Source organism: Dermochelys coriacea, chromosome 9, assembly GCF_009764565.3.
Source record: "Dermochelys coriacea isolate rDerCor1 chromosome 9, rDerCor1.pri.v4, whole genome shotgun sequence".
In the NCBI taxonomy this organism is placed as follows: domain Eukaryota; kingdom Metazoa; phylum Chordata; order Testudines; family Dermochelyidae; genus Dermochelys; species Dermochelys coriacea.
Genome location: NC_050076.1, coordinates 102837803 through 102851304, shown reverse-complemented (window position 1 = coordinate 102851304; position 13502 = coordinate 102837803).

Genomic DNA, 13502 nt, shown 5'->3' with positions numbered 1-13502 from the left:
CCCCTTAGCGGCCTGGGTGATCGTCAAAGCCTCACACTTGTGTAGGCCACTGAGTATGAAGAGCCACATCAGCATTGGTTGCAGGAGTAACAGCTCCTGGGTGAAAAGCTGCTCATGTGAGGAAAGAACAGGAGAGACGTGCTGAACTCTACCCTCAGCAGGGCTGGGTGGGCATTTCCCAACAGCATCAGAAAATACCAATCCATCAAAAGTAAAAGCATCGCCCGGCAACGTGTTCATTTCAACAAAATTACACTGAAGGGGAGAAGAAAAGAGTCTGGGTAAGGTCAATGCTTTCTGTGGCAGTGGTTTTGGAATGGAATCTTTCCACTTTTCAGTTCAAAACAATGGTTTGTTTCAAAACTTTTCACTATAAAAATTAAAAATTGGAATAAAATGTGTTGGTTTTATTGCCCTGGAATATTTTTAAAATGTCATTTCATGGGATATTTCAATTTTGGTTTTGTTCTTTTTGCACAATGCCATTTTTTTTAATTCATGCAATTTCCCATGAAATAGAAAAACCTGGATCCCATCCACATCTAGCCCTTGGTTACGCGTGTACAATTTCAGAGAAGTCAATGGGTGTTGTGGACAGAAACCAAAGGCACAATTTAGACAGCTATTTCTAGGTCAAATCCAGACCTGTCTAAATGATTGAGTGGACATGGGAGCTCATTTATGTTGCTAAAACCACTATTAATATTGACTTGTATTCTACAGCCAGATAACCCAGGCAAGTTTACTCAGAATGGGCAACTGCGGGAGGGGATGATACAAGGGATGTATGTTACAATGAGTAGATCTGGCTTCCTCAGTCCAGGACCCACTCTGGAATGCTTCCTCCACAGAGAGCATGTGAGATGGGTGGAGTGTGAATCCTGTCCTCTGTCTGAACACCTCTCTTTAGACAGGTTTCAGAGTAGCAGCCGTGTTAGTCTGTATTAGCAAAAAGAAAAGGAGTACTTGTGGCACCTTAGAGACTAACAAATTTATTTGAGCATAAGCTTTCGTGAGCTACACCTCACCTCATCGGATGAATGCACTGAATGCATCCGATGAAGTGAGCTGTAGCTCACGAAAGCTTATGCTCAAATAAATTTGTTAGTCTCTAAGGTGCCACAAGTCCTCCTTTTCTCTTTAGACAGACATTCAGGAAGTGGCCTGAGTGAATTTGGCTCTCAGTTTTCTGTACTTATTCTCGAATGGATTCTTCCTCCTTCTCTCAATCCAGCCTCCAGCTACAAGCAAAGGGCACTTTCTGCAGAGGGGTCAGCTGGGCAGTGATTCATTCAGTGCCTTTTTTCTAGCGATATGATTTTCATTTCATGTCCTTCCTTGGAAGAGCTCGTCGCTACTGCATTAAAGAGAACATGAAAATCTATTTTAACAGCTGCATGCACCTCGCAAGAAGCATATTACCCAGATTTGAGAGTGGTAGCAACTGTCCATTTCACAAACAAACACTCATCTAAGCCAATATACACTTGACTGTTGACAGGCTTATCGGGTTTGGCTTTTTGCCACCAAGCAGGTCAGGTGCTTTGGTTTGCACCAGATACATCAAAAATATCCTAACATAAGCCAGTATAATTCAGTGAAAGGTTGTCAAAGGATATAGATTAGAAAAGAGATTCTAACCTCTATAGGCAACAGCACAGCTAACTGTAACTGGAGAGTAAGGTTGCCACCTTTCTAATGGCTGGTAACTAGACCCCTGAGTCCGCACCCCATGCCCCACCTCTTCTCCCGAGGCTCCGCCCCTGCAGGCCATGTGCCGCCGCGAACCTCACGAGCAGCTGGCCCTGGAAGCGGAGGTAGCTGCTGCTGCTGTACTGCCTCTTCCTTCCACTTAGGGTTGCTACAGATCAAAAAATAATGGATGTTAATCAGAGCTTGTCAAATGGCACCTTAATACACCAGCTGAAACCGGGGCTGTCCGGGTGAAAACCAGACATGTGGCAACCCTACTGGATACTCAGCATCACTTTGCAGTGTGGAGTGTAACCATTTTCATCAGCCTGAACCCATGTAAATTTCATCCCATTGGTTGGTCCCTCGCCCTGCCCCACATTTCCCTGTGCACTTTAGGTTCACATGCACCTCAGAACTCAAGCAGAACTTGTCTAAACTCGCTGCCATGTCTTAACAGTGCACACAGTACAGGTTTTGCATGGCCTGCATCCAACCCTGCAAATCAAACCAGGCCTGCTTGAAATGGAGTCCCAGTTTCACCCAGATGGTTCTTGGCCCTTCCGAAGAACAGTGCCTGAGTTTTTAATGGTTTCAAATGTGTGAACATTTAGCATAGCTGTAATTATTATCCACACAAACTTCAACCAGTGCATCTCACCCAGAGAGTCTTAGATGAATCCTTGTTTATGCTTGTGACACCCTGCACTCCATAATCACCATAATGGTATGATCACGATATGGTTATAATATTATTATGCTGCATCTTGTACAAAATATGTCATGTGAGGTGTCAATGGAAAAGTTATGATTTGCTGAATATGATTATACTATTTATGTGCATATATCATTTATGTATCTGGAGTTATAAATATTGACTATGCATCTGTATTTCAAATGTCCTTGCTCCTGGGTAACACACACAAAGCTTTACATCCAGTCTAGCCACCACATTGTAAACATCCTATTCAAGTGGAAAGGCCCATCAATAAAGACAATGGGCCATGGGAAAAAGCTTATCCTCACCTGTGGACCCTTCAATCAGCATATGACTAATGACTGACATGTCTCATCGAAGCATGTAAGGGCATGTGACTAGATCATGTGACATCACCATGGGGCCTCACTCCCTCTACAACAAAACACATGGAAATACCATTGGAGCAAAAATTGACCTGGGGAACTGCTGGTCCCAGGCTGGAAAAGAGGATTCCTGCCTGTGTATGCAAAAACTAACCTGCTTGTACTATCTAACTGCATGAGACTCTGCTTTATTCAAATCCTATCTAGTGTCTAAGACTTAGACTGCTATTTTGTTTATTTCTTAGGTAGCCATCTTTGATCTGTTTGCAACTCTTATAATCACTTAAAATCTATCTTTCTGTGGTCAATAAATCTGTTTTATATTTTTTACCTAAAACAGTGTTGTTTGCTTGAAGTGCGTGGGGAATCTGCTTAGGAACTGGGGGCGGTGCATTGTCCTCTCCACACAGAGGGAGGGGAGGACTGGGTAATAAATTTATACTGGTCGGGCTTTTGACCAGGGCAAGAAGGTACAGCTCTGGGATCCTAAACTGGGCAGTGAGCTGGCTGGAATCTCTCTATTGTTAGTTCATGAGCGACTGAGGAGAAACCTTCATGTAACTGCAGGTGGGTGTGTCCCTGCCTGTGAAAGTGCTTGTGTGAGTACAGGACTGGGAGAGGTTTGCAGCTTGCCACAGCCACACAGTGTGAGAGGGAGCCTAGGCTGGTGAGACAGAAGGTTCAGTGGTACCCCAGTTCTAGGTTGCACCCAAGGGGAGAAACCCATCACAATGCTATTTGAGGTAACAACATCAGTAATATTATAGAATGCTACAGGGGATCTTCTCTCTCTGCCAGCAGTGGAGTGCAAGCCCTGCCAATATGAATGGGAATTATAGCATTGTTATTAATAGTAAATATTTATATTCTGGTAGTGCTGGAAGACCTACACATTCCCTTGTGAATTGAGTAGAGAATCTATCCCACTGCATGTCACTTTGAACACCAACATATTTCAAACAATATCGTGAAAAGGGAAGTTGGACAACATATCTCCGCAAATGGTAAAGCCAGAAGAGACCATTATGATCATCTAGTCTGACTCCTACATAACACAGGCCAAAGAATTTCACTCAGCAATTTCTACATCTACCCCCAATAACTTCTGTCTGAGCTAGAGCAGACAGCCAGTCTTTATTTAAAGACTTCAGGTGATGGAGAAACCACAACATCCTTAGGCAAGTTGTTCCAATAGTTAACTACACTCACTGTTAAAAATTTGCACCTTATTTCTGGTCTAAATTTGCCTAGCTTCAACTTCCAATCATTGGTCACTCTTGTACCTTTTTTGACTAGATTAAAGAGCCCCCTCCTATCCAAAATCTCTTCCCCTTGTAGGGTCCTTATAGACAGTGATCAAGTCACTTCCTAGCCTTGTTTTGGATAAACTAAAATCGACTGAGCTTCTTAAGTCTATCACTATAAGGCAAGTTTTCCAGACTTCAAATCATTCTGGTGGGTCTGTTCCAAACCCTTCCCAATTTTTCAACATCCTCCTGGGATGTATTTTCAACATAATGGGATATACTAGATTTTACTGACTTCATTTTTGCCCCTCAGCTTTTAAAGAAGAGTCCAATTCCATGCACAGATGTAAGCGAAACTTCTGCATTACCAAACCATGTCACCAGGGTAATTAGTGTAAACAACCAATGTACCCTGCACCCCTGGGCGCCTGTGGATGATCAGAATCACTCACACGGCTTGCAGGAGGCCCTTAGTTTCTGGAGGAATTCCACTGTCCATAGAAATGCGATAGGGTTCTCCCAGCACCAGCTGGAGAAGTGTGGGAAATCTCCAATTCAAGACACATGCCACACCTGTGGGGTGACTGATTGATTGATTGCCTCCCAGCCAGGCGGGGCCCAGCAAGGGATAATACGCAGGTCCAGGGAGTGAGACTGCAGACAGGGCAGGACTCTTCCATAAGGGGAGAATCAGAGGCTTGTGAGGATTCCCTGAGTGGGGGCTGCGAGAAAAGTGGGCAATCTGGGCATAGTACTGTGAAGGGGCAGAGGACGTCGTGTTTCCAACAGATCAGAACTTATTACATTGGACATTTGCTACCCCGGAAGTGGGGAAGTGGCCCAGCTGGAGGCCCAGTGACCACAATGGTAGAGGACAAGCTGGTGCAGTGCAGACAAAGCGGCCACAAGGGATGCTAGAACCCGGTGGAACACTGTGTCCTGGCATGGTGCGGTGCTATGTTCTGGAGTAGGAACGGTGTCTAGAAGACTGTGTTTTCGCTGGGACATGGTGCTGAGGATGAAAGTGCAAACTACACTAATGTCCAGCACAGTCTGTCATCAGGACCGTGGCAGAAACAAGCATTAGGAGGAGATGAGAATCATTGATCCCATAAGCCCGCCAGAAACTCCAGCATGTAGGACCACTGGCAGCCAAAGCAGGATGGCCGATCGGGGGTGGGGAGCAGTTTGGCTTGTTAAGTCTCAAAAAGAAATGCAAGCATTACATTCACTCGCTAGACTCTAAGTCCACTCACACTGAGGAAGCATGAGTAGTGAACGAACCTGCCCAAAGCTGAATATGATGTGACGGAGCAAGGCCAGATGGCTATGGAAAAATAGTAGGAGATAGATATATTAGCTCCAGGCTAAACAAATCCCTGGTACCAGGATAAGTGAAATGGCAGCTGCTCCAGGTCAATTAAGACACCTGGGGCCAATTAAGAACTTTCCAGAAGGCAGGGAGAAGGCTAGGTTGGTTGGGACACCTGAAGCCAATCAGGGGCTGGCTGAAACTAGTTAAAAGCCTCCCAGTCACTCAGGTGGGGGTGCATGTCAGGAGCTGTGGGAGGAAGTTGCGCTGTTGGAGAGGCTGAGTAGTACACACCATATCAGGCACAAGGAAGGAGGCCCTGAGGGTCAGGGTGAAGTGGAGCTTGAGGAAGTGAGGGCTGCTGTGGGGGAAGTAGCCCAGGGAATTGTACATGTCCTGTTTCTAAAAGGTCAGCTACCATAGCTGATACTATTAGGGTCCCTCGGCTGGAGCCCAGAGTAGAGGGTGGGCCTGGGCTCCCCCCTGACCTTTGCCCCCGATTAATCACTGAGACTGGGAGACAACAGAGACTGTGCAAGGAAGGATAACTTCTCCTCACCTCCCTTGCTGGCTTATGATGAAAATGGCTCAGTAGACTGTGACCCTTGTCTCTAGAGAAAGAAGGGTTATGTGGAGGGTCACAGTGAGCCTCTGAGGCCAGCTAAATATGCCAGGAAACATGGGACCCACGGAGGCAAGGACAGAACTTTGTCACAACTGGTGTCAGGAGTGGGATTTCGTTCACAGTGTGGCGGAAGAAAGAGGGTTTTTTTTTTTAAAGTGCATTGGGGGTTTGGATTTTTTTTTGTTTTTGTTTTTGTTTGTTTGCTTTGTACCACAATGGAGGAGGTGGTCAGAGCTCTGGTACAAGCCATGGCAGCCCAGCAGGAGGCCACCCGGGTTCAGGCAATGGCACAACAGGAGTCTATGCAGCTACAGCAGGAAACCAATCAATTATTGATGAGCCAGGCGATCGAAGATCGTGCTCTCTTGAGAGAGGTGGTGGACCAGCTGAAGATCCTCACTACCCAGGCCCAGGGGTCCGACGGGACACAAACCCTGAGGGCCACTGGTTGTCTGCCAAAGATGACTTGAGGAGATGACGTAGAGGCATATCTCCTCTCATTCAAAAGCACTGCTCAGCGTGAGGTGTGGCCCCAGGAGCAGTGGGCCAGCATCCTCACCACCTTTTTGTGTGGAGAGGCCCAGAAGGCCTACTTTGACTTGCCTGCCACGGATGCCACTGACTATACCCGTCTGAAGGCAGAGATCCTAGCACGAGCAGGGGTAACGGCAACAGTAAGGGCCCAGAGGTTCCATGAGTGGAAATACCAGGAGAACAAAGCCCCGAGGTCCCAGCTATTCAACCTTGCACGGAAGTGGTTACAGCCTGAGGTGTGCAGGCCGGAGGAGTTTTTGGAAACCCTGGTCATAGACCATTACATGCGGGGACTGCCGCCAGACCTCTGCAAATGGGTAGGCCAGAACGATCCGTCCATGTACAACGAGATGATAACACTGGTATAAAGACGGATGACAACCAGGGCACTGACCCGACTACCCAAGGAAGGCCCCTTTCAAAGCAAGCACCCGACCCCAACCCTGGAAGGTTGGGCAGCCAAACTCCTGGGGAGTCTTAGGTGGAAGAAGGCAGGGGGGGGCAAAAACCAGCGGGGATCCCAGAAGGAAGGGATTGGCCTGAGTGGAAGGAGCCCTGGTACTAAACCCCCTAATCCCCGGGATAGGGGAGTGATTAAAAGCAATTATAGATGTTATGCATGTGGGGAGTGGGGACACATAGCAACACAGTGTCCCAGCACCGAGGAGCCTATGCAATGTAACTTGGGGGATTGGGAGGTCCCATGCTCCCTTATCTACCTCGCGGGGGTCACATTAACCCCACATAATTACACCAGGCCAATGAGGATAAATGGAGCAGAGACTACAGCACTCCCAGAGTCCACAAGCGCTATCACCCTCATATTGAGTAAGCTGGTAAAAAATAGTCAGCTGCTACAAGCCAAATGCATAGCAGTGATGTGCGTGCATGGGGCCGTGAGCCATTACCCCACCATCCCAGTGGAGACAGAGATTCAGGGAAACCCCATTGAGGTGACCGTGGGCGTAGTTCCTAAACTCCCATATCCTGTAGTCATTGGGAGGGACTATCCAGGGTTTGATAATTTACTCCCCCCGGAGAGGCTGGAGGGAGGACGGGACCCTGAGGACAGCGATTCGTCACCGGGGGAATGTAAACCCCCGATGTTCGCTGAGATTTCTCAGGATCTGTTCCTAGCCCCCCGAAAGACCCGGAAGACAAAAAAGGAGAGGAAGGCTGTGAAGGCCTTGGGAACCTGGATCCTGACCCAGAGCCAGAAGATCTCCCTAGTAGGCAGATGGATGCAAGCAGCCAACAGAGAAACTTCCACCACAGAAGGTGAGCCAGAAGCTGTCCCCAGCCATGACGGTGGCGAGGAGAAGCCGGCCCCTGGGAGCTTGGGCAGGTTAGTTCTGGGAGAGAGACTTTTGGGCGGGACCAGGCGGAGGACCCCAGATATGATAACACCGGGAAAGAGGTGGCCGAGATCGATGGGATCTCATGAGATCGATGGGATACCCATGAATGGGAAGGTCCGGGGTCCTGAACCTTACTTTATAGTAAAGAAAGATTTCCTGTACTGCGTGGTGCAAATGCAGGAGCAAGAGATACAACAACTTCTGGTGCCACGAAAACATCAAAAAGCCATATTGAGTCTCACCCACGGTCACCTGTTTGGAGGACACCTAGGGGTAGAGAAAACCCAGGCACGGATCCTGCGGAGGTTCTTCTGGCCAGGAATACATGAAGATGTCCGGTGATACTTCACCTCTTGTCCGGAGTGTCAGTTACATAGCCCTCGCCCTCCTTTGATACCTCTTCCAATAATAGAGGTTCCTTTCGAACGGATAGCCATGGATCTGGTAGGGCCCCTAGAGAAGACAGATTGGGGCCACCAACATGTGCTTGTTGTACTGGACTATGTAACCTGGTACCCGGAAGCTGTTCCCCTGCGCAACACAGCTTCCAAGACAATAGCTAAGGAGCTAGTACAGATCTTTGCCTGGGTTGGGCTACCCAAGGAGATATTGACTGATCAAGGGACACCTTTCATGTCCAAGTTGATGAAAGGTCTCTGTTCATTGCTCCATGTACAAGCCCTATGGACCTCTGTATACCACCCACAAACAGATGGCCTTGTGGAAAGGTTCAATAGGACCCTCAAGACCATGATCAGGAAAGTGGTGAGCCGGGATGGAAAGTTTAGGATACCCTATTGCCTTACCCCATGTTCACCATCCGGGATGTTCCAGAAGCCTCCACGGGTTTCTCTCCATTCGAACTACTATATTGGTACCACCCTCAAGGCATATTGGATATAGCCAGAGAACCCTGGGAAGAGGAGCCAAATCCCGGAAGGAACATAGTTGAGCATGTACTGCAGATGAGAGATCGGATAGCCCGAGTTACGCCCATTGTACGGGAACACTTGCAGAGAGCACAGAAGACCCAACAATTATAACCATCAAGCGAAGCTTCGACGGTTCCAACCAGGGGATCGGGTGATGGTACTGGTGCCACAGCAGAAAGTAAACTGTTGGCCCAGTGGCAGGGACCCTACGAAATAATCGAAGCCGTGGGAGAGGTGAGCTATAAGGTGCGGCAGCCAGGCCACCAGAAATCGGAGCAAATTTACCACATCAGGCTTCTAAAACCTTGGCACGATCGAGAGACATGCTTAGTCATGCAGGAGACCCTTCCCCAGGAGGATAACTTACATGAGCAAGTGAGGATATCATCCGACTTGATGCTGATCCAAAAGATCGAGGCAGCCGACATGATTAATCGCAACAGAGGTGTGTTCTCTACAAAACCAGGGCGGACGACTGAGACCTATCACCATATCCACACGATCCCCGGAGCCAAGGTAACATTGAAACCCTACCAAATCCCAGCAACCAAAAGAGAGGAAATCAAGGCTGAAGTAAAGAAAATGTTAGAATTAGGGGTTATTGAAGAATCTTACAGTCAGTGGTCCAGTCCAATTGTTCTAGTGCCTAAACCTGATGGTACCATGAGATTCTGTAATGACTTTCGCCGACTGAATGAAATATCCCAGTTTGATGCATACCCCATACCACGCATCGACGAACTGGTTGACCGACTGGGTAGTGCCCATTCTTGACTACACTGGATCTGAAAAAAGGATACTGGCAGATTCCTCTGACCAAAGAAGCTAAAGAAAAGACTGCATTCTCCACCCCGGATGGGCTATTCCAGTACACCATCCTCCCTTTTGGGCTACCCGGGGCCCCAGCCACACTCCAGCGCCTCATGGATAAGCAGCTGCACCCCCATACCAGTTATGCAGCTGCATACCTAGATGATGTCATCTTCCATATGCCAGACTGGGGAACCCACTTGGAGAAAGTTGAGGCAGTACTGCACACCTTAAGGTGGGCTGGCCTCACTGCTAATCCCGCTAAATGCGCCATAGGGCTAGCAGAGGCTAGGTACCTGGGATATATTATGGGAAGGGGCATAGTGAAGCCCCAAACGAATAATCTAGAGGCAATTCAAAACTGGCCCCAGCTGACCCGAAAGAAGCAGGTCCATGCATTCCTAGGCATGGTAGGCTACTACTGACGGTTTATTCCCCACTTCGCCACTAGGACAAGTCCCCTAATGGACCTGGTGAAGGCCCAAGGTCCAGGCATGGTAAAGTGGACCAACGCAGCAGAGGGGGCATTTACAGACCTTTGGACGTCCCTCTGTAATGACCCCGTACTCATAGCCCCGGACTTTAACAGGGAATTTGTTTTACAAACAGACGCTTCCCAGGTGGGGTTGGGAGCAGTTCTGTCGCAAATGATGGGAGAAGAGGAAGACCCGATCCTCTACCCAAGCAGAAAGCTTCTCCCAAGAGAACAGAAATATGCAGTAGTCGAGAGAGAATGCCTTGCTGTCAAATGGGCTATGGAGACACTGCGTTATTACCTCTTGGGCTGGCGATTTACTCTTGTGACGGACCATGTAGCCCTCCAGTGGATGCAGCGGAATAAGGAAGAGAATGCAAGGGTCACCAGGTGGTTCTTATCCCTCCAACCACTCCAGTTCCGCATACGGCACAGAGCTGGATGCCACCATGGCAACGCTGATGGTCTGTCACGAGCATACTGCCTGGCGTCCCAAGTTGCCCAACTCTATGGTGTTGAGCGGGGGATGGGGGGAGATATGTGACAGGGCAAGGCCAGATGGCTATAGAAGAATAGTGGGAGATAGATATTAGCTCCAGGCTAAACAAATCCCTGGTACCAGGATAAGTGAAATGGCAGCTGCTCCAGGTCAATTAAGACACCTGGGGCTAATTAAGAACTTTCCAGAAGGCAGGGAGAAGGCTAGGTTGGTTGGGACACCTGAAGCCAATCAGGGGCTGGCTGAAACTAGTTAAAAGCCTCCCAGCCACTCAGGTGGGGGTGCATGTCAGGAGCTGTGGGAGGAAGTTGCGCTGTTGGAGAGGCTGAGTAGTACACACCATATCAGGCACAAGGAAGGAGGCCCTGAGGTCAGGGTGAAGTGGAGCTTGAGGAAGTGAGGGCTGCTGTGGGGGAAGTAGCCCAGGGATTGTACATGTCCTGTTTCTAAAAGGTCAGCTACCATAGCTGATACTATTAGGGTCCCTGGGCTGGAGCCCGGAGTAGAGGGTGGGCCTGGGCTCCCCCCTCCCACACCTTTGCCCCCTGATTAATCACTGAGACTGGGAGACAACAGAGACTGTGCAAGGAAGGATAACTTCTCCTCACCTCCCTTGCTGGCTTATGATGAAAATGGCTCAGTAGACTGTGACCCTTGTCTCTAGAGAAAGAAGGGTTACATGGAGGGTCACAGAGAGCCTCTGAGGTTAGCAAAATCTGCCAGGAAACACGGGACCCACGGAGGCAAGGACAGAGCTTTTTCACAATGATTACTACAATTTTGTAACTATATAGAGTGAGAGGCAGTGGAAAGGACGACCGAGTATACACCCTTTAAACTGTTCTCCTTCATCTTTACCTTACTGGACTGTGGAAATTTGAAATGCTGATTGAACTCTGTTGGCCTCCACTCAATCGCCTTGTGTATTAATACCCAGTACAGACTGTTATATATTAGTACCAAGTCATTGTGGGTGACCTGCAAAAGAGCGTTTTGGTGACTATAACATTTGGTACTTCTGAAAAGTGTTACATTAGTTGTGTGCTGGGCAAGATTTAATGAAATGACTCTGTTGAGGATATTTTACAAAGTCACTTTGAAACACTTGGCTGCATATTTTAAGGCTTTCAGTCCATTAAAGATTAATCGAAAATGAGCTTCGGATCACCTCAGTGTTTTCAGAACAACCCATTATCTGCAATCGCCTTTTCCCCTTCCTTTTCTGTATTCCTTTCATTTTCAGGTTGTTCTTTAATAACATTCCTTAACAAACTGATACTACAGGGTTCTTGCCCCAAATGTGGCAGTAGCTCCATGGTAAACTATCGGGCTTTGGACAGTTACTGGATAGTACTCTAGCACTTTTTAAGGCAAGGGCAAGGATGACAAGGTTTCATTCCTCACCCCTCTCTGAACTGCACAGTTTGAACACTGCATGAATATTCAACAGTCCAAATTCAGCCCAGGCCAGCTCTGTTCTAGTGTTTAGGAAAGAGAGCTTTTCTTTCTTGGCTTTCAATCTGTGTTCAGGTAGTTCGCGAACCCCATGCAGATGTGTACTGTACCATGAATGAGTCTGAATGCAGAGTAGATAACCTTTGGCTTGTCACTGAGTAGACTCTTACAAAAGTGACCCTACCGTTCATTGGTGTCAGGATCAGAGATGTCTGCGGAAGTGTGATGTCCAAGCAGAGACCCGGCCTTTGTGACTAGAACCAGGATAAGGAGGGTTTGCAGTCGGCTGCTGAGAAGAGACCAGGCACAGCTAGGCTCTTGGACCAGGAAGGGACCAGGCACAGCTAGGCTCTTGGATGCATGAAGGCAAAGGTGCACAAAGCTCTTGTTAGCAGGACAAGCCAAAGGCACCCCTTACAGCCCGAGCACGGCCTAATTAGAAGTCCAGAGAGCCCTCCCAGCAGTCCGACACCACAGCGAGGCAAATCTGTCTTCACTTGCCATATGGAAGCAGCTGCTGGTCACTCCGCCTTGGTCATGCAGCTCATGCAGCAGGAGGAGAGGAAAGTGGAGGAGGGAATTCATCTCCCCCTCTATTACAGCTTCAGCATGTTTCCAGGGAAGTGGGGAAAGGCACTTGCAGCTATCAGAGCTGTAGAGTTCTGACAAAAGCAATCCGAGGTCTGGGGTGTTTTCACTATTCAGAGTCTGGCTATTTTTACAACCCCCCCACCTTGTATTGGCAAGAGCCCTTCCCAGAGCACATTCATTTTTCCTAGCAGCAGAGCTTTATCTCATCCAAACTATCCGTCACTGACGTGTACTCGAAGTCCTCTCATTTGTTCTTAGGTATGCAGGCGGCCCCCTAGCAAGACTGGGACGTAGCATGCCTTGCCATAACACAGCCTCCTCCTTGATGAGAAACCCTCTTTAAAGCAGATTCATGGCTTCAGCAGGAGAAACAGCTGAATGATGCTAGGATAGGTAGTGAGCCAATTTCTTTGGGGCAAACAGCTGCTGATTCGTTGAGTTGAGTGATGTTGCTCCAGTTTACACCCGCAAAGAACTTGGCCCTTTGTATTTTCCTGTACTACTATAAAGAATACACAAGCCTGGCAATACGGACAGACGGCGTACAAGAAAAATCCAGTCTTGTCTTAAAAATAAAAATCTATTCTAGCCCTGGGGGTGTAGTTTGAGAGAGTGTGAGTGATATGCGCAGTGCAGCAAGGGGACTGTTGCAAGGTTGTTGTGTGTCTTGATTCTTACCATTAGAGAACTATGACAGAAGAAAACTGCCAACATCATTAAAACCCAGTACCTGAAATCCATGGCGGAGCCAAAAAATGATCTCAGATCTCATGACTCCCCATGCTGTGCTTGAACCACAAGACCGTCACACCTCCCACCCTGTCAGTGGCTATGGAGAGGACTGAATTGCTCAGATACTAACGTTATCAGAGAATGGGTCACAGCGGAC